The sequence below is a fragment of the Corapipo altera genome, unplaced genomic scaffold (assembly GCF_003945725.1).
Source record: "Corapipo altera isolate COAL_440 unplaced genomic scaffold, ASM394572v1 63, whole genome shotgun sequence".
Taxonomy (NCBI): domain Eukaryota; kingdom Metazoa; phylum Chordata; class Aves; order Passeriformes; family Pipridae; genus Corapipo; species Corapipo altera.
This window is the reverse complement of record NW_020884928.1, coordinates 3,002,692-3,023,778: the sequence shown is the minus strand read 5'-3', so window position 1 is coordinate 3,023,778 and position 21,087 is coordinate 3,002,692. Positions and strand designations below refer to the sequence as shown.

The following is a 21,087-nucleotide window of genomic DNA, read 5'->3' as shown; positions in this document are numbered from 1 at the left end:
TCTTTCAAGTATTGTCTTTGTAAAAGAACCTAACTGAAAATCAATTTCTGTGCCTGGTCTCCAGCAGTTTTAAGAATAGTGTTTCCTTCATTGTGCCTTTTGTCTTTGAAGTTGGTGACAATTTTTAATACATTTAGTTGATTTCTATAGCAAGAAAGTTTCCAACCTGGTTCAAATCACAGGGGCAGTGAAATCACAGCTGTGTTGTTTGGGCTCCAGGTTTCAGGCAAGCTGGTATTTATGTTGTCCATATTTCTCCACACACAAAGACATATGTTTGAAGAGTTTAGCAAGAAAGGGAAGGATGGCTAAGGGAGCTTTGTACCCTGACCCATCAATACCAATTGCACCCATTTCTGCATCATGTGAAGAGAAGCTGTAAGAGCCCCTCTGCTCACAGGACTCCCAGAAGAGGCATGTATTGCAGGAATTCTTTTAAATGCAGTTGTGATTTAGGATTTGATTTTTGGTAGTACCCCATTTAGTATAAATACAGTTTCTTTGCTGCATATCAAAAAATGTCAGGAAATGGGAACAGTGAGAGAGAACATAAAATTTCATTATGTATGTCTTGTCCATTCATTTAGTTTACTATTCAATTCTTTTTTTTTCTTCATTGAATTCTTTCTTTGATTTAGTCCTTTTCTTTGTCACTGAAACACTGATTAGATGTATAGTATCATATCCCATGTAATTGTTAGCATCCAAGCACTGATTATAGGGCAGCAGATATCAGAAAAAACTTTAGTAATAAGGACATGAATATAGCAGCCAAATTTTGCTGTGGCTGGAAACCTCCTCTTTATGAGGAGCAAATGCTGCAGTGTTTTACCTGGTACTAATTTACTATGCTCTTCAAAGTGATTTTTATCAGTAATTGGAGAAAATAAGAATGAAAAATTTTATATTTTCTTTAGTGATATTGGGCTATATATTTCCTACTCCAGTGTATAGTTTGAGCAATCAATAGATTCACATTGGTGCAGTGTTCAGGTTTTTTCAATACTGACAATAACCGACTCGTGCCCCTGCCTTCATGAATAAAGCTTTACTGTGCAACTGACTCCAAAACTAAACACCACAAGTCTCAAGAAATCATGGGATTTTTATTTGCTTGTAAAATTTCTGAATTGTCCAGACTAATTTCTTTTCTCCCCTAGAAGCTAGAGTAAAAGCCACAATCTTTATTCAGTGGCAGGACTTGTGTAATTGATCTTTTAGAAAATGAAGTATGTGGGAGCTAATGGCACTTATCTGTGAGAGCCCAGTAGTATATTAAGTCGATTTAATTTCTTGCTATTACTTGGCCACCTTTGCCCACTAGGTCTTAGATACTCTGAATAGTTTTTATTGCTTCCCTATTTTAAGGTCTCTCCCCAGACTTTTTAGCTCATAAATTAGATGTACCAGCTTGCATGCTACACCCTAGGCTGATAATCCTTTCTCTAACCCTTCTTCACTGGTGTTGCAACTTGCTGCAGAGAGAGATGGTTTTCATCCTTGTATGACGTACGGTGTGCATTCTGTCTAGCTTGGGACTGAAGAATGGCTAAATTCTCTCATTTAGGAAAAAAATGCATCAGCCTCTGTGGCTGCAGGACTTGGGACAATGGAATTTTCACACAGATGTCATTTAACTTTTATAAGTGCAGTGGTTATATGTAGCAGTATTTGGCAAATCGTGCAAACACATCTCTCTCCCTGCTGTCCTCTGATCTTAACTTCAGAGCAGCAGTGGCAAAGTTCATTGGTGGTGAGGGAACTTTGAAGGCAAATAATAAAGTTAGCACGCCATTATTTATGAACATCTGGAAGAGGAACACAGAATGGGACCTGGTCCTCATATAAGGAGTATGAGGCTCTTCTAATAATTTAATTTAACGCTGAGTGACCTTGAGAAATCGCTGCATGGCTGAGAAGACTACAGATTTAATTTCAGTACTGACCCTAGGAGGAAAACAGTTGTTTTGTTTTCTTCTCTCTCCAATCCTGCAGCATCATAGGATTTAGGAAATGAATTTTTAATTCAATAGGACCTTTTTTTTCTATATATAACTTCCATTAAAATATTTCTTGCTCTTAGTGAGGCAGTTGTAATGTGTGAATTGTCAGACTGGGATCTGTTTTGTGAGTCTGGCTTCCATTTAAATCTTCATCAGTTTAAACCAGATGTTGGGACTCTTCACATAGCATTGCTATGATATCTGGGTTATTTCTACATGTCGAGTCCATCTCTTTCAGTGTTCCCTTTAGAAAACCTGCTTGAGTGTAATCTTCAAAACTGTAGTTGATTTCTGAAAACTGCAGCAATTGCAAGGCTCTTAAAACACTGATAAGGTATGTAAAACTTATGGACAGTCCTCTCAAAAAGGAATTAGGATTTCTTAAAATATTTTTTTTGTAAGTATATGATTTATATCGTAATGTTGAATTTATATGTGTATATGTGCAAGTACTCACCCATAATTTTCCCAAAGATTGTTTATACATTTTATTTTCTTCCACTTTATTTACATCTCAGTCACTGTCACCTTTATGTTATTTCATTGTATGTTCTTGTCTGATGGATTTTATTTTAGGTAACCTGGGGTTGAGTGTTCAAGAAAATCACTGCTATGATTCCAGGGCTTCAATTATCTCCTGGGGCTCTGCTTTAGGAAGCATACTTTCACAGTTTCTGCCTTCATGAGAAGCTTCTGATTGAATAATAGCCTTGAATTCCATTAGGAACCATGTGTTTTTTCTGAGCAAAATATGGAGAAGGTGGTTATTTTCCCATAAGCAACATGTTTAATTTTCTTGCAGTCTATCTTCAAATTACACATGTGCTGCTTTTGTTGTCATTCATTAATTTTCCTTTTCAGATCCATGTTCAGTCATTATTTGCTGCCAAGTCCTGAAGAATGTATTTATATAGTTGCTTTTTTTCAACTCCTCCTTCTTTCTCTGAATCCATTATAAATTGAATCATTTGCTATCTACTTGTCTGTGTTCCAAGCAAATGATAGTTATGTGTGCATTTGATTGCCTCGGTTATTATTTTATGTATTTCAATTTCTGAAGTAATCATAATTTGACAAGTGCTGTCCATTCTTCTGCATGTCAAAGACTCTATGCTCAGAGAAGGGAAATTACAGAGAAAACATGCACCACAGCTGAATGTGCTACGTTGCTATCCATTTAAAGACCAGTATGGCTTCTCTCCTTAGGCATCCACCTGTAACAGAGTTTTAGTTAACCTGTTGAAATAAGCCTCTATAAATAAAGTAGATATTTCCCTGATACAGATTAAGGAGAATGATGCATATGACTCAGTGTAATGTATTGGTTGTTTGCAACTGTGATTAACTATGGCTTACTTTTGTAGGGCAGTTGTAGGATAGGAAGCATTTTCTTTTTTTGTTTTGGAGAATCTTTAATGCTTGTGATTGAGAGCCAAATTAGAGAAGCAGAAACTCGTATGGTTGCAAAAGAGTCTCTCTAGCCTGCCAAGTTGCCATGTGGGATGTGCCTGTCTGCAGGCTTGTTCTTCACTGGCCTCTTCGTTAAGGCTCCCAACAAATAGAGTAATTGGGAGTGTAGAGGGTGGGTTTTGGCTCATATCTTCAGAGATATTTAAGCATGTTACAACAATGGGAGTTTGGTATCTAAATACTTTTGGTATCTTAAGACCTTTCAAGATCTTTCTCTTTTTTTTTTTTTGCAATACACATTTATACAGAAAAGTTCATCAAGAGAGATTTCGTGCTGAGCACTTTGGTCCCAGTCCAACGTGACCTTCAAACTTGTAGTCAATTGTCAAGCTCTTGGTTAATCCCACTGAAATACCTGTGTGAGTCCTTGGCTGAAACAGAATAGACTTGGCATCCTTTAGCCTGGCACTGTAGAGAACCACTTGTCTAGCCAGAAATTTCTCATAACAAGTACAAAAAAAAAAAAAAGACTGTGATTGCCAATTCTTCTTGTGTCCTCTGAATTACTGAATAGTTACTGAAAAGTAATGACATTTTATATCTCATGACCCAGAAGCCAGGAGTTATGTCACCATTACTAAACTGTTTTCTAGTGGGGAAGCATTGAGTGCTCACTGGTGTGTGCTGATTATCTTTTTGGGTCAGTGGCTGGTAAGTTCTTTCAGATTCATTGAAATGTTGGCAGTTCAGTCTCCTTTATATAAAAGTGTTGTGCCTTTCCTAAAAACGAACAATTGGGAAGCTATTGATTTCACAGCCTGTTTGCTTTACTGAGCCTGATGGTGGATGAACAGAAGGAATGCACTAGGTAAACTTTGTCATCCAAGGTCTCAGTAAGAATTTCACATAGCCTAGTGAACAGCAGCCATTGTGCTCTGCCCGGTCTCTGCATGGTATGTTGCCTGTTTGGACACTGTAGGTGTCAAAGCTTTGTCATCTTGTCACTCTTGTACAATTTGCTTCACTTGTAAAGTCTTATGTTTTAATTATCTTGTGCCACGCTGCTGGGGATTTTCTCTTCTCAATCCCTAACCACAGAATAGGAGTGGAGACAGAACTCTTATTTTCTGGTGTGCTTGCTGCTGCCCAGAAAAGGACGTTTATTGTTGTTGCACATAAATAAATAAGGGAGGGAATGTTTTGAGTCTCCACATTGTCATGAATGTAAAATGAAGATGCTATATTCTGCAGCCAGTATTTTTGGCTTGAATGCCCTCATACTCTTGGGATTGAGTTAATTATTTCATGTTTTGAATTCACCCCTATATGGAAAAAAGCAACATGTTTGCCTTCTGATGATAATGGACTTTTTGCATGGCACCCGGAGTGCTTCAATTCTCAGGTTTGATGTTTCACAGCTGTCTTCCATGTTGTTAGGGAAAAGAAGGGATGGATAAGAGAAATTTCTAGCTTAAAGTGCCAGTAGATGTCTGTAAATTACAGCCCAAATACTGTGATTACAAAGGCCAAGCCAGGTGTAGCAGTGTGAGACAACAGGAGGTGCTCTGTGGTTTGGGTTTTATAAAGCTTAAAAAAGCAATGGCCCCTTTATTTACCTGGAACATAACTGGTTAGAAAAATTACATGTAATTCTAAATAACCACAGCTGGGTTGTGTTTGTTTGTTGCTGTTTTTCCTTTTAAATGAATTTAATTAATGGTTTTATTATTTTCTTTTAGATCTTGGTCATGCACCATAAAAGTAACTGGGCTTTTTTCCAGTGACTTGAATGTGACCTGCTCTACAATTAGCTTTAAATTAGCAACTAACATAAGGCAGTGAAACCAGCACTGGAAACTGAAGTTGTGCTGCCTCCAAGAGAGATGTTAAGGAATTCCTAAAAGTTTTTGTTAAAATCAGCCACCCAGCTCTTCCATCCTTCAAGGTGCAGATGGGTACTGAAATGGATCCAGATAACCCAGAAAACATTTTACAAACTCACCTGTGTTCAGCCTCCTCCAGCTGAGGACAGAACTCGCCTTCTGTCTCTCAGGAGCTCTCCTAGGGGTAATATGGAAGCATGTTTTCATATTTAGCTTATAAGTAGTTAAATAAGAGTGACTATCTCTGAAAATATAAGCTACTAAATCACTTCAGTCTGAGTCTACAGCTTAAGCACCTAACAAAAGCCAAGACATAAAATAAAGTGGTTAAGGGGAGGGTATATCCTTTTGCCTCTATAATTTTCCAAGTAAAATTCAAGGCTCTTGGTAGTAGCCAGGAGCAGCTGAAAAATCTGTACAATTGATACAAAAGTCAAATTTTACCACAATTGGTCATTTAGTTTAAAGTATGGAAAAGAAAATGAGTGAAAATTTGATTCAACTTGACTTAAATGATAATTTTTTCATCTGTTCTTACCATCATATCTTCATTTAGTCCCTTTTGTAGGAGAGCTTTTCTAGGGAAAAGACCCAGTGAACTCTTCAGCAATCTTTGTTTATGTCTATGGGTGCACATTTCATACACTGGACGCTGCTGAATTAGCATTACCCAATATTGGAAATGTTTATCAGGCCTTCTAGAGCCCTAGCTGTACTAGTTATTAAAAAAACCTAACTAACTAAACAAACAAAAAAACCCCTGCTTTGAGGTGCAAGCAGATCAAATATCTGATTTCTTCTTTCTGTGTTACTCCCAGTCATCCTGATGATGAGAATGGGATAACATGGGATTTCATTGCCTGCCATTTTAGGGTTTTCTTTTAGGGTGCCTTTCAACATTGTTGTATTTTCAGTGTCTTTGAGGTTGCATAATATCTGTTTTTAGAATAAGTGATTCTGGTCTTTGTTTGACCCAGGGACCACCTGACTTTCCTCATGGTACCTGTTCTGGGTATAATGGTCCTTGCACTTTTTTTCTTTTGTTGTTCTCTAAAGGTTTATAAGTGACTGTCTTTTACTTGAATGCTGAATTTATTTAAAGTCATCCTACATGAAATCAAAAGACAATGGGGTTCAGAAATTAGCTAGAAAATACTTTGGCATTAAAAGACCTTCCCAAATGGATTTTTTTTGCCTTGGACTCTTTAGTTCTGAAAAGTGCCAACTGAGAAAAGATGGAAAAACTAACAAGAATTGAGCATGCAAGGCAAACACTCTACTTTCATATTCTCATACTACAGGAAAAACATATCCAGTAAAGCAGAAAGGAACAAGTAAAAAGGCTGAAGAAAACAAGAGGGTGTGATTTTTTTGGGCCTTGTTTTGTTTTTTGTGAGACTTGTGTTTAACTTGTAAGAACTTACTGCTGATAGTTATGGAGTCTGAGAGCTCTGCTGAATTTCAAATAGAGTAAGTCACTTAAGAGGATAATGTGAACATCCCCAAAATAGTTAATAAAAATGTTCTTCAGGAGTATGTCCCATTCTTACAGATGTGATATATAAAATTCTTAAATGCTATCCCTTCTTTCCCAATATTCTGCAGAGGAACATTGACTGTTAAACAACTTTGCAGTTTTAAAGAGTTTGATCTGTTCTCCGTTTGGTACCAGTTTGAAAATAATAAAACAAATTAAAGTTGTGGTGCTTACGTAAGGAAATGCAAACCACTTATTGTTTACATATGTAGCTCTATGTATTGTAGTAGTAGAGGACAGGGTAAAGACTTTTTCTTAATAATGGTTAGTTGGACAATTATCTGACTTACTTTGTCTATAGGATGATGTACTGCCACGTTCGTGCTGTATTCTGGATCCTTTTTTCCCTCTACATCTGTACAGAATTTCTGTACACATTTTATTTACACATTTGCATTTACCACTCAGATTTTGATGAAGAGACAAAAGAAATTCAAATCAAAGTTTGCATTTGTGGGGTTGACGGGCAAAAAGCAATGAACACGGAATTGTGGAGGTTTTGTAATTAATGTGACTTTAAATCAGTCATAGATTTTAAAAGTTTGAGTAAAAAAATAGTAATGTGGAATATTCTGTTTAGTTGTTAAGATTTTTCTTCTTACCATGAGAATGATCAAATACTGGAATGGGATGTACAGAAAGATTGTGGTGTCTCTGTCCTTGGAGGTGCTTTAGGCTCACTTGGACATGGACTTGAGCAGCCTGATCTAAACAGATCTGCTCTGAGCCAAGGATTGGACTAGATTGTCCTGAAAGTCCCTTCTGACTTCAATTTCTGTGATTCCGTTTACCATTTTGAAGAAACTCACTGCTAACCATGCTCTCAATGAAAAGGAGTTCTTTCCCTTTTCCCTTTCCCACAATGTGGTGAGATTACAAAGGTTTCTAGTAGAAGCTGTGTTAGACAACACACATTTATGAAGAGTTACTGTATCCATGAAATCTGAGAACCTATGTCCTCCTTACAGAATTATTAAGAAGGTTATTCAGGGATTTATCTGAAGCCATGCAGGAAGAAGAAAAAATATTTTTAAGACTTACTGAATTAAAAATTAATTGAAGTAAGACTATGTTTTCTGTAAATACTGTGCAGTCAATAGAAAGAAGTCATAAATAACATTGCACCCCTAGTGATTCTGAGCAACTGTTATTCATTTAATTGATTGGACTCACCATTTCTGAAATGCTTCAGAATTTTCTTTGCAAAATGTCTTTTACCAGGCTGCCAGTTTACATGGGAAGATGGAAGGAAAAAGACCAGAAATAACAGCTGCAGTTACAGCTGGTGAATGCCATAGGTAGCCATAATATTTTCAAAAATGAGTGAGCAATTCAGGACAGCATGGGGCAGGTGCAAATCATGCTAGAATGAAATCAAGTCAGAGGAGACCCTTCAGCTTCATAAATTAGGTGATTATTTCTGTGATGCATCCTGTTCAAGGATACAGTTCCTCCAGATCTAGTTAAATTTTCATAGATTAATGGCTGGGTCATGGAAGTGCATTTTGACTCTATTTGGGAGCAAATCCAAAGATATTTTATTGAGATGGAATCATCTTTGCAATTGCTCTTTGGTCTGTTTTTGGCCATATGTATGCCTAAATCATCTCTGTAACGTACCTGATCAAATACAATGAAACAATTACAGGGTGCATTCCCAGGTACAAATTACTGTCTACAGACCACTTTTGTTAAGTTCCTCTACAAATAGCCCCATTTCTTGGTCGTGCTCCAGCTGGCCTGGCTCAGGACTATTCAGTATTCTGTTTTTCACTTGTATCTCACTTGCAGCATCCTTCGGAAATGAGTAGCAGATGCCCAGTTTGATGGTGCAGGTCCTCTGATCATTGAGCGCATATGCTCTTTTGTCATTCTGTCTCAATAATTGAAAGTACTGTCAGATGAGAAAACAAAACAAAACCCTGCTAAGATCCTAAGGAAAAAATTGTCTCTACCTAATCCACTAGATGAATTTTCAGTTTACAAACAGGTCCTCTGCACATTTATCATCTTCTGTCCAGGGAAATCTGTCTGCACTGGATTGGCTTCCTGAGTACCTCAGCCCACTCACCATTTTTTCCTTCACTATCATCTTGTATTTCATGTAGAGAATTTTTCAGTTAGTAATCTAACTTCTTGGTAATGAAGAATTTTCTTCTTATCTCCTTGCTTTTACAGTGGCATTCATGATATTCATATGTATGGAAGTGTTTATTGCGAGGCCATTTTGTTCTGTACTATTAAAGAGAAAAATTGGGTTGGTGGAATAAGAAAGCTTTTTGGAACCCTCTTTACCAAAAATTATAGTTGGCATCTTGGGCAATTGCCAGCCTCTTATTTCCAGATTGAATGCACTGAAATGGAAGCTCAGATTTGTTAATGATGCATGTTTATCTTTTTTTTTACTTCAGTATAAAGATATTTTTCATTTAATATTACCGCAGCTCAAGCTTTCAAAACCACCAGAATTAAGCCCTTTGGGCATGGGTGATCAAGAAGAAAAGAAAAAAGAGAGGTGAAATGTGGTGCAAGTAATTAAAAGATTGCTTGTATCTGTTTTCATCATACAGCAGGGAAAATTTCTTGCAGCATCTGTCAGAGAATACTTCACAGCTGATTTTTGATGGCATGTCATACCATACTGTTAGAGTAATATCTTGTCCATTGTGTCACTGTTGGGCAGCACAAGGTGCAAAGGAATGATTTGTACAGAGGACAATAAAAGAGAAGCTTTCTAAAGTCATTTAACATGTTAGGAACTGAGAAGCAGTTTGTATTCCTGATTCAGTGGCAGATAATACAGAGCAGGGTGAAACATGGATTAATAAATGCTAATTTACAAAGTTTAGACTGGGGGGATTTGACTCTTCTGTCAAAGAGAGTTGCAGAAGTTACCAGTTAATGAGAAGTGATGGGACTTGAAGTGGTGTCTGAAAGAACTGTGGGAACAAAGAGACACAAACTCCAGTTACAGAGTTGAGAGCAGTTTGGGGAGATGAATTATGGGAACACGAAAGGTCTGGTGTTTGAGGATATGAGAGAAATATTTTTCTGGTAAAATTAATTGGTTCTGATAGATTAGATAAATGAGATCTTTTAGAGCTTTCCTGAATCTGAGGAGAGCTGTTATCGGCAAGGAAAAATGTGTGGTGGTGAGGACTATTAGAAATTCTATTTTTACAGTTAGTTTCCTTCTTAAAGAACCAGTTGAACAAAAAGAACCAAACTGTCTGCAGTAGCTCATGACTTTGTTGTGCTGAATTACATATTCTTTTGTGATATTTAATATAATGGAGAGGCTTAAAAGCACCACTGCTCCTTTTTTTGAAGTGCACTCTGATCCATTCCGGGTTGGATGTAGGGAGACACTTATTTTTAACTTCAAAAATAGTTGGACAGGAAAGACTAGGATAATATCAGCTTGGTTCTGTTTTTATTTTACCTCTACTCATTCAACCGTCCTCAGGCTTTTAAGAGATTTATAACTAGACACTTGAGAAATGCTATCAAAATATGCAGTGAAACAAGAATAATAATTACCATGAGAGCAACAGTGAAAAGGCTTGTTGCCAGTTCCACAGACATCAGCTAATCAGAGTAATTTAAGTCTTGGACACATTTCAGAAAGGCCATTTATATAACAACTCCAAGTGAGCTGTCTAGCTTAGGAACTCTTCTCTCTGCTGCTAATTTATCAGCTTTCATTCTGAGAAAAACAGAAGATGCTGTTAATAGTTTTAAAGAATTCTGTAGTTAAGACCACAGATGAAATGTAGAGCTTTTATTAGCCAGAGCTGTGATTTTCTAGCTAATAGAGGGATAGTTCACCTATGTGTCATCCTTGACAGTAATAATAGCTATGTTCCACATTCCTCTTGTTCAGAAAGTCCTTTCTGCAAAGTTCAGTGGATGGCCTCAAAACAACAGAGATGGTGTTGATGAAAAAACCCTTTCGATCATCCTGAAACATTCCCTAATTACATGCATTATTTCACAGAACCTCCCATCTGAAATGTCTTTAGGCTCTCTCCACATTTCAAGTAGGAGTATTCACACCAGTGTAGGATATGTAAATGAAATTACTGACCCATCCTCCAGGCCTTTGCTACAAGAAAGATCAGTTGAAGCAATCAGTTTTGTTTCCATGAAGGTTAAGACTGAAATTCAGTGGGCTTCCATGTGACAAGACTTCACCACAGGCACATGAAAAATGGAGAGTTGGGTACCACATACACTGTGATACTGGGCAGCACAGAGTAATAGACTAGGGACTTTGTCCAAGAAGCATGCACAGCTTTGTCCAAAAAGTATGTAATGAATAATTTTGTACTGTACATGTGTTAGCTTTACAACCAAACGAATAATAAAAAAAATAGGATTTTTTGGAATCCACTATGTAACTCATATGAACAGCTGCATTGATATCAAGCGGATTATCTGCAAAGAGTAACAGCTACAATGCCATGCTTATACAAGATTAGAAACATTTTAGGCTTTTAAAAGCAAATATTATCTTAAGTTACACAATAGCAAGGGCAGTAAGTAAAATGCTGTCATAACATTCTTTCAGCAATGAGAGGTTTGGTACTGATTGTATAACACAGTTATAAAGAACAGGAAAACTGCTTAGGTGACAGTATTTTTGGGAGGGGAAAAGAGTTCAGGATAAAATGGAAGGGAAATAGGTATATTTTGTTCTGTAGCTATGGATTTTATAACATTGAAAACAAACTTAAAAGAGCAATTCTGTGATCTCGTCTAAGAGCTCAGATGCTATTGCACATGCTAGACGTAATTACTAATATGTTAGCTTTGAAAAATCAACTGGGAAATACTTGCTGAATTTGCAGATGAAGCAAAGGTGAGAGGATTAAAAGCACATTGGAGGATTGCATTCAGGATGATCATGACAAGTGGGAGCAATGTTTTGAAAGAAATAGACGCCAATTCTATGTGAAATTGTGCAAGAGTGTCCTCAGAATAGTGACTGCACTGTTACAGGAATGAGAAATATGGGAGAGGCAGAGGATTCATATTTAAAGTTCTGAAGGCTAAAATGGCTCCTAAGAAGAAGAAAAAGATGAGTCTGTCTGTTTTCTTCTGAGTTCATACAGCCTCAACACAAATGCTGCATCCAGGCTTGCACATTTCATCCTTCAGGAAGGATGCAAGCCAGCTAACTAGATGGAAAGAGAGAAGAAAGAAGATGTAGCAAATGGGACCCACATGTCTGGAAAGCGTAGAGAAGTGTTAAAGGGGCTTGGTTACTAAAATGTCAGCAGACTGAAGTGGAACACAAAATTATTTTTCAGGTACTTAAAACATAGTTGCAAAGGAGAAGGCAATAGTTTTCCTGCCCATTGTGGATAGGATAAGCAGTGCTGGCAGCAAAGTAAATGAGAGTAGGGGGTTAGGGAAACCCTTGTATGAGCAGTTTAAGCTCTACAGTAAATTGCCTAATGACATGGAAAGTCTCCACTGGTAGAGGTACTTGAGAATGTATTAGACAAATGTCTGGCAGGAATATCTGAGTTAAAATTGAGTCTGCTTCCATGCAGAAGGATGTGATATGTTTCTTCTTGCTCAAATTTCTAAACATTCTGTGAAATATGTAAAAAACCAGTTACTTTGCCTTTCTCCAGAGTCATTTATGTTTCCCAAATCATTTTAATTTGAGGTATTTTGGTTGATTCTAGAGCTGAATAACTACTGCTGGCCAAATCTTGGCTGTTGTTGCTTAGATTGACTCTGTGACTGAGACAGAGGAATCCATGTATTCACCCTGGACATCATCTCAACAGACTCAGAGCAAAGATTAGTTGGAACAGCTGCATTTGAATTGATAGCCCAACAGCTAGGAGTGAAGTGTGGGCTTTCATTGGTAGAATCTTTTGAAACAAAACTGAGTAACAGTTTTTATCTCTTTATCCTTCATTTAATTTTCAACTGTCAGCTATGACTGTCTGTGTCCATATATGCCATCAGAAGGGCCTTAGGGTAAAGTTTGGGTTCCCCTGAGTCAAGGAACTTTGACAGTGTCTTGCATAAGGTCAAGCTTTTGTCTCCAGTCTTTTCTTTACCTACCCCCATAATAGTGAGATCTTTCTTCATTTGTATTCTTGCCTCCAGAATAGTAGATGGAACTCCAGGGACTTTATGAAAGCTGAGACTCAGGGGAATTTTTCTTAAAGTGAAAAGAAATAAATCAGAACTGGACCAATGGTATATGAATGGGCTTCTGAGAGCTGGCTAGACTAATGGCAAATGCCTTGTGCTTATTTATGATATGACCTAACACTGGAACTCAAATGTGCAAAACTGCCAGACATGTTCATGCCTTTTCCTCAGAATAGTAAATAATGGATATGTTTTTGAGTGTCCATCAGATGCTCTGAATTCCAGGTTGTGTAATCACCCTGAGTTTCAAAATTGAGGATTAAAGTGCATATTACAATTACTCCTCTGGGATAATTGTTTTGTTGAAAAAGAATTTTGTTGCTTTTGTTGCTCAGCCAATCCTGAAGTGCTAAGCACTTTAAATAACAAATAAAATAATTGAATTCACATTTTATTTAACAAGTGTGGTACCTTGTATAATCCAAAATGGTTTTGGTTGGACTGACATTCTGTGCTATATTATTCAGCACCACCTCTGGCTCTGAATTCAGGCAGCTGCCCTGGCTCCACACTTTTACCTGGCAAATATGCTCCTTCAGAAAGCCAGTGTTTTCAGGGACAAAGGAACAGGACAGAGTATCTGCAGATCACTACATAATGTATCTCCTAGATCCAGTAATTTTGATTACATGAGAATTTAAAAAAACCCTTGTCTCCCATTCATTAGTAGATTGAAAACTTGCTTATTTTTGAGGCGCTGACTGATTCAACATTTGGTAGGTCTATCCCAAAGCTGAGAGAGATGGAGCAAACAGCCTTCTTTACAAATGCATTTAGAACGTTTGCTTAATTACTATTCCTTCCACAAACAAAGAGTTATAGTGCAGGTTTTTCTTGTGTGTACTTTCATGGTACTAAACAATCTTCAATTAAAGCTTTTTCAAGTCTCTTCTAAATGTATTGTTTTATTTTTTTGTCTTCAATACTTCTTTGAACTCTTTTTGTTCTCTATAGTGAGGCCTCCTCGAGACAAAAGAAACCAAATCAAAACCAAACCAAACCAAAACCAAACCAAAAAACCCAAACAACCATTTTCCCTCCCTGGGAGACTGGTGGTTAATTATATCAGTAGGTTCATCTTTTGAAAGTGAATCAGAATTTGAGTTCTCAAGCAAAACTATAATCCAGGCAGATTTTTTTCTCTATCACTGTTCAAGCCAGCAGGAGTAAGGCGTATAGTAAAATCTCTGTGCTGTAGTTATATATCCAGCAATGTAGTGTACAGCATATTTAGCATCCAAGGAGTGCCTTGCGTAGTAGATAGTGGGACACTGAGGAAGAGACTAAGATATTATCTGTGTTTGGCAGAGAGCTTGGAGTAAACTCTTTTTTGAAGGCAAACATCAGAATGCTTGAATAGGAGATGGCTTCCGAAAGGCTGAGCTAAGGAACCCTCCTCCATCATGTCCAGCTGTACTTCACCCTCACACTGCAGTACCTTCTCCTTTTCATTATGCTGTTCATTAAAATAATTTCTTCAGACCAAACAGGGGGCATATACTCAGGTGTGTTACACTAATAGAGGTCTTTTTTTTAACTTAATAACAGTATTATTGTTTTGATATCTTAAAAAACCCGCATGGAGGTTCTTAGACCTTTCTAGCAGGTGGCTGATTTCAACCTAAAGCATATGATTCTTTTATCCTATTTTTTCTAGTCATTTGGGTGGAATGAATTTTTTTTTCAATAACTTGGAAAGATATTCTGTCTTTTTGGAAATAGTCTTGACAATAATGTCTATCTAAACCATTCTGACCTGAAAGAAGCTTATTTGTCTCTCCTATGTTGTATGACAGTTTCATGAAAAAGCCGTATAAGACTGTGCTATAATTTGCCAAGTCAAATTACTCCATTGTTTTCAGGCAGGAAAGCTGGCGATTTGGGAACATCCTTTCAGATTTCAGTTTTGCCACATATATGATTGTGAGGAGGTATGATGCTTCTGGATGGTGAAAAATCAATTTTTTTCTAGATCTGTGTTGAAATACAGTATTTAGATATAGCAAATCATCTAGTCTACTCAGAAACACCTTTGGAAGGAAGATTCATATTACTCATAGAAACCAAGCTTTGCACATGTACTCATCTGCTTTGTGCATGAAAAAGGAAGTCTCTCTGTATGAAAGCTAATGTCTAAAATTCCCCTCTCTTTCTATCTCCCTCTTATTAGAATATTTAATATTTACTCAGAAATTAAATGTTATAAATTGTAAAAAACGTACTTTTTTATGCATACAGAAAAAAACACGTCTTTCACAAAATTGAGTTACTGAAAGATCTTGAAAATAGGCCTTTTTGAAGTTTTGAGAGGAAGGCAGAGTTATTTTATTTTACTCTTTCATCACTATTTCTGTGCAGTTGATGGATGATGGTCATTCTTTGATACCTCCTATGAATTATTACTTCTGCCCATACGAGTGGATGTAACAGAGGAAAAAGGAAAAAATAATTTTCTTACCTGTAATTTTGCTTTCTCTCAGTATTGATTTATTACTTAGTAGACTTTTCTTATACTAAGATGGTAATCTTTCCTACATTTGGTCTGGCATAGAATTTCTGGTTGTTTTTTTTTATTTCTCTGAGTGAAAACAAGAGTGGAGATCACACAAGGTTAAACTCTTCCATATTGACACCCTGCTGTGTTCCTTTTGCTTGATTCAAATCTGCTATTTGTGCATAAGTTTTGTGTGTTTTCTGCTGTGGAATTCTGATTCTAGGGAAGCTCCAATGGTCAATCAATGTATTAAAACTCAAATACCAGGTTTTAAAAAAGAAATATGAGAATTGCGCAACCCTCCATTCATCTGGGTCATTATTGTAAATCTTGAATATGCAAGTGGCAAAACCATCATAAGAGAAAACAAACAAAAAAAAAAGAGAGAATTAATTTAGCTTTTTGAATATGAATATGCTATGAAGAAAATTATGCATCTCAGCATTAGGCTTCGGTTGGACTCAATGATCCTTGTGGGTCCTTTCCAACTCAGCGTATTCTGTGATTCTGTGATCTGAAGAATTTTGCTAGTATTAATGCAAAACTTTATATGCCAAAGTTGATAGTATTTCAATTGCATTGTTTGAAAGCAATCTTTGAGGGGGGGGAATAAAGCTCATAGCAGTGAGATTGTAGAGAATAAAATAGAAGAACGCAGTCAAATCATCTTGCATTTTCATTGAAAATCTTTCTGCCCTTTCATTTGGATTTTATTTAATCAATGCTTTTTTTCACATTTGGGCTTTGGATACTAAAGTTTAGAACCAGGTTCAATAACTGGTGCCTGTACCAGCTGCTAAGGCTTCCTACTCAACCTGTATTGCTAATCTGATACCTGTTTCAGGCATAGAGAGAACATTTTGGGGTGAGAGAGATTCTCCCTTTTGTAAAGGCTGGTAGGAAAGGCTGTAGTTAAAATTACTTGAGCTGATGAGTAGCTCCATCGATACCCATTTTACATTTTGTTTTTGAATAGCCTCTGAGGCAAAAATGAGAGAAAAAACCCGCGAAAGTTTTGTTGTTAAAGGAGTTTTTGGTTTGTGGGTTTTGTCTCCTTGTCTTTCCATTTGTTGTCCCATAACATATAGTTATGTTATAATTAATTATTTTTAATATGAAATTATAATTTATTATAAATAAATTATTTATTTTGAAGGTTCTTGCTTCATCCTTCATTAGACATTTTTGATGTTTGTTTACATAAACATTTGCATAAATCCCAGTTCAAAAGAATACTTAGTTGAGGGAATTGTTAGAGAAATGGCTGCCAGTTGACATCCTGTCACTGCAAGGCTGGAGAGGCTGGCATACACCTTACATTTTTCCCTTTCTGCCTGTTGTGTATAGACAGCTGAGTTGGCCAGAAACTGCACTTCATGTAGCAGAGAGTGAAAGACTGGGCCAGATATTCTAGACAGCCTGAGTGTTACTGACTTCTTATTAATTATTTAGCATGATTTTGCTCAGTCACTGTGATCATTCTTCATCCAAAAAACCAGGAAGTTGTACAAATCTTACTGATCCCTAGAAGCACCATAACATCCCTGTGCATATAAACAAACAATAGGGGAAAATAAAGTTAATACGTAGTTTTCCAACGTTGGCGTAGGTTCTGTCTTGTCAAAGTCTATCACCAAGTATACTCAGAAACTTACTAATGACTGATATTTTTTCATTTTCAATTAAAAGAGTAAAATTATAAATTTTTTTAAGCAATAGCATTTCATTTTCATAATTGCTTCATTCCTGCTTATTCTCCATTTCAAAAAGTATATGAAGGGATATCAGAGGGGCCACAGGTTTTGGGGGATGAGAAAGAAGAGATATTTTTTCGCCTCTCAACTGAAAAAAATTAAGAAACACTATGTTTGGGTTTTGTGCATGTATTCCAGAGCCAGGAGAACATTCTGTTATCACTGAGGTAATGGTGGGAGTGTTCAGGGACAGACAACAGGCATTTCTTCTCTGTACGCTAGTTAAATCTATGAATTTGATAGTATGAGAAACACAGCACTTGTTTTATTAATTTCATATTTTATAGTATGTTACTGATGTATTCTTCAGACAATGGCAGCTTTGCCTAATACATGGAGCAAAAGTAAAGGATTTTATATAGACCTAGATAATAATTCCCCAATAACAGTTTAATTTGCAACTAAGGCAGTTGAAAGCCCTAATGCTTGACAGATGAAACAAAGGAAGAATGAGAGAGAGAATGTTCATCAATGCCTTTTAAAGGATAACAAACTAATATGTTTGTGTTCAGTTTTCAAAGCTCAGGATGATGAGAGGAGATATACAGCTGTTAGCTAGTAATGTATTTATGTGTTATGTATGTCTTTGTCATGAATGACATCATAAAAGATATAAAATAAATCTTTGGATGTACTTGTGATAAAACAATGCTAAAGCATGTATCATTCTGTCAAGATTATTTGCCCATTCATTCAAGGTAGGGTAAAAGATCTGGTTCTTAAATGTGTAATTAAGCATCTAAATTCATGCCACGGTTTGGGTTTGTCTTTTTTTTAGCTTTTGCAAATCATGTTGCATGTCTGAATTTGACAATGTAAAGACAGAGTGAGAGAGAGAGATATAGAAGATATCTGTTTTACAGGCAATGTGCTTGAAAACTAGAAAACTATCTTTCAGAAATATACACCACCTAAAACAGGGCTTTATCTAATAATGGTTGATAATGAAATGTTGTACAGATCTCTAAATCAAAATGTTCACAGTGATCTTACCTCACTGAATTCAGTGTTTGTTTCTTGGTTATTTTAAAGCAAGGTAATGATGAACAAAAAGCTGAGCATTTACATCTTTTGACACAGTAAGACCACTTGCTGACAAAATCATTCAAGTTCCATTTGAGATTACATTTTAGCCACTGCAGTCCTTTCTCAGAGTTCTCTCCTCTATCTTCTTGGTGTCAGTGCTCCAATGGCTGTACTGCCACATCGGTGGTATAATGCAAAGGTCGGAAGGAATCTTAGCAGTAAAATGACAGCGGTGCTTCAGACAGGAGAGAAAAAATCTAGAGAAAAGTACTGTGACATTAATTATTCTCAATCAAGCAGGGTTTCTCCAGATGGAAGCTTAACAGTCTTGGTGTCTTGAAATCCCTTAGGCCAATAATAGGCATGAGCCAATGCTTTGATTCTCACATTCACACTGAATGTAGCAACCCTGATGTTCATTGCTAGGCACCTTACCCTTCCCTGGGAGAGGCAGTTTATGACTTTTTCTGTCTCTTATATATTTAATAATTTATTTAACAATTTATTAACAATTTATTTACATTAGAATAGTTCCAGATGGAAGGACCTACAATGATCACTTAGTCCAACTGCCTGACCAATTCAGGGCTGACCAAGTTAAAGTACATTAAGGGCATTATTCAAATGCCTCAAACACCAGTGTTTGACCACTTTCTCAGTAAAGAAATGCTTCCTAAAATCTAGTTTCACTTAAAAGAAAATGAAAGCCTTATGCCAGTCGTCTAAAATAAGGAACATTCTAGTGTTGACTAGTTGTCAGCAAAGTACTGTCTTTGGTTTAATTATGAGAAGGTGTTTAACAACTGAAGCAGTATTAAATCAAGCAGTCATTTTCCTTAGAAAATAATCTAGTGAAGTAAAGGTATATTGCAAGTGTATACTGTCTGTGCCTATAGCGCTGGACAGCTACTTTTCTAATACAGCTGAAGAAAAGCTATAGAGACTAAACAGTATAGAAACATACAGTCAGAATAGTTTGGGTTGGAAGGGACCTTTAAAGGTGATGTACTACAAACGTCCTGTGCTAAGCAGGGACGTCTTCAACTAGATCAGGTTGCTCATCATGGCTTGATCATCTTGACTTCCTTGGGAAAATGCTAGAGTAATATTTTTGAACACCAATATCCTAAGGTGTATTATTCTACCTGTATTGGACTAGAATTGTGATATTAATTCCCATAAATAGACAAACTTAATATGTTGTGTTGTGCTTTGGAGTTTGAGGTAAAACTTCTGGATAAAGCTTGTTCAGTATATTTATCCCCCCTTCATGCGCACTCACACGTGTATGCAAACACCTCATCTCCCAAAGTACATCAGCTTCACATTGCAAGGAAGTGATTCCCACTGTACATTGCAGTGATTCCCACTGCACACAATTCATATCTTCAGCTCTCCATTTGCAGATAGTGCTCTACAAAGAGCATGGTAGATAAAGATATTTTGTGCTGCTTTCAACAGCATCATGTTTATCTTGTGGCATTTTCAGGCACAGAAGCATGTAAAGGTAGAGATGGATTCTCCCAAGTTGGTGCACTACAGTCCATTGACAAACCAGAGGGGTAAGATATTACAGAAATATCTACTGTAAGATATTAGGGACTTGCTCTGTAGTAAGTTAGTCATCAAACATTTGTTCTCTTGCAATAACAGATCTGTGTATTATCAAGCTGTGATGCTATAGGTGCTGTCTTATCACAAAAGAATTCATAAGATTTTCCATTTATTTGTATATATGCAAGTGTGTTCCTACAAAGTTATTGAAAAGAAGGTTTTAGCAGACAAATTGTAATTTAAATTTTGACACATATAAATAACGTATAGGAATATTTATATAAAATAAATAAAATGTAATAAATTATACAAAAAAATTTTAAATGGGTCAGAAGAATGTTGTAAGGTGGTATAGATTTCATTTTTCAGAAATGTCAGCTTGGAACTCTGAGATACTTGTGCTGGGAGAAGTGTAGGAGCAGCAGGCACCAGCTAGGGCTAATAAAAGGGAAAGGGAAAAGGAGCTGACAAGTAAAGGAAATTATTCTTCTTGAAGTATCTCTTGATTTTCATTAGAAGAAAATAATTGGCAATGAGAGTAGTAGAAATGATAGGAGGAAGAAAGCTAAATAATTACAAGCAGGTAAGGATTTTTTGGAGAGGTTTTACTGACTAGAATACCTTCTTTATTGAATAGTCCTTGGTGAAATCTGGGGAATATAAATTCAGCAACTTTTAGTGTTTAAGCAAAAACTCCAAAAGAGAAGATGTGGGTATTATTTCTGCTATTAAAGACTTGAACATTTTTCTTCAATTTAGCAAATCATAGTCAGAATCCTTTTTTCTTTATGAATAATCTATCAGTTTTCCATAGTTTGAGTATTCCACCACAAAGAGACAGGCAGAATTTCTTGTTGTCTTATTTCTTAGTGGCAGGTGTCTGGTGTTCTAAAATGGCCTGGTGTTTTAGGTCAGATCATGACCTGTTTGGAGAGATGTGGAGAAGAGGGGTAAATTCCTGGAAAAGTTTTTCTCAGAGCAACAGGGTGAACAAGCTGTGAGCATGGGAGAGTTTGGAAGGATATACTATCTGAAGAGACTGCCTTGTTCCATGGAAAGTTGTGCTGATTCCCTAGGGTGTTTTAAGTTTCATGGTGCAGCAGTAAGCACAGGTACTTCTGGAATAATGCCAGGGCATCATTAAATCAGTTAATAAGTCTGACTAACCTCTCCCTCCAGTGTGTTCCACTGAGAACACAACCATTAGTTCAGAGATGTCCCTTCTTAGGTCAGTTGTGACATCACCTGA

General features: G+C 36.6%; 1 protein-coding gene across 1 annotated transcript in view; it reads left to right on the top strand.

The window, feature by feature from the left end:
* PLXDC2 (plexin domain containing 2) overlaps positions 1-21,087 on the top strand; it is a 255,655-nt gene that overhangs the window by 22,443 nt on the left and 212,125 nt on the right. The gene's annotated exons all lie outside the window — the stretch shown is intronic.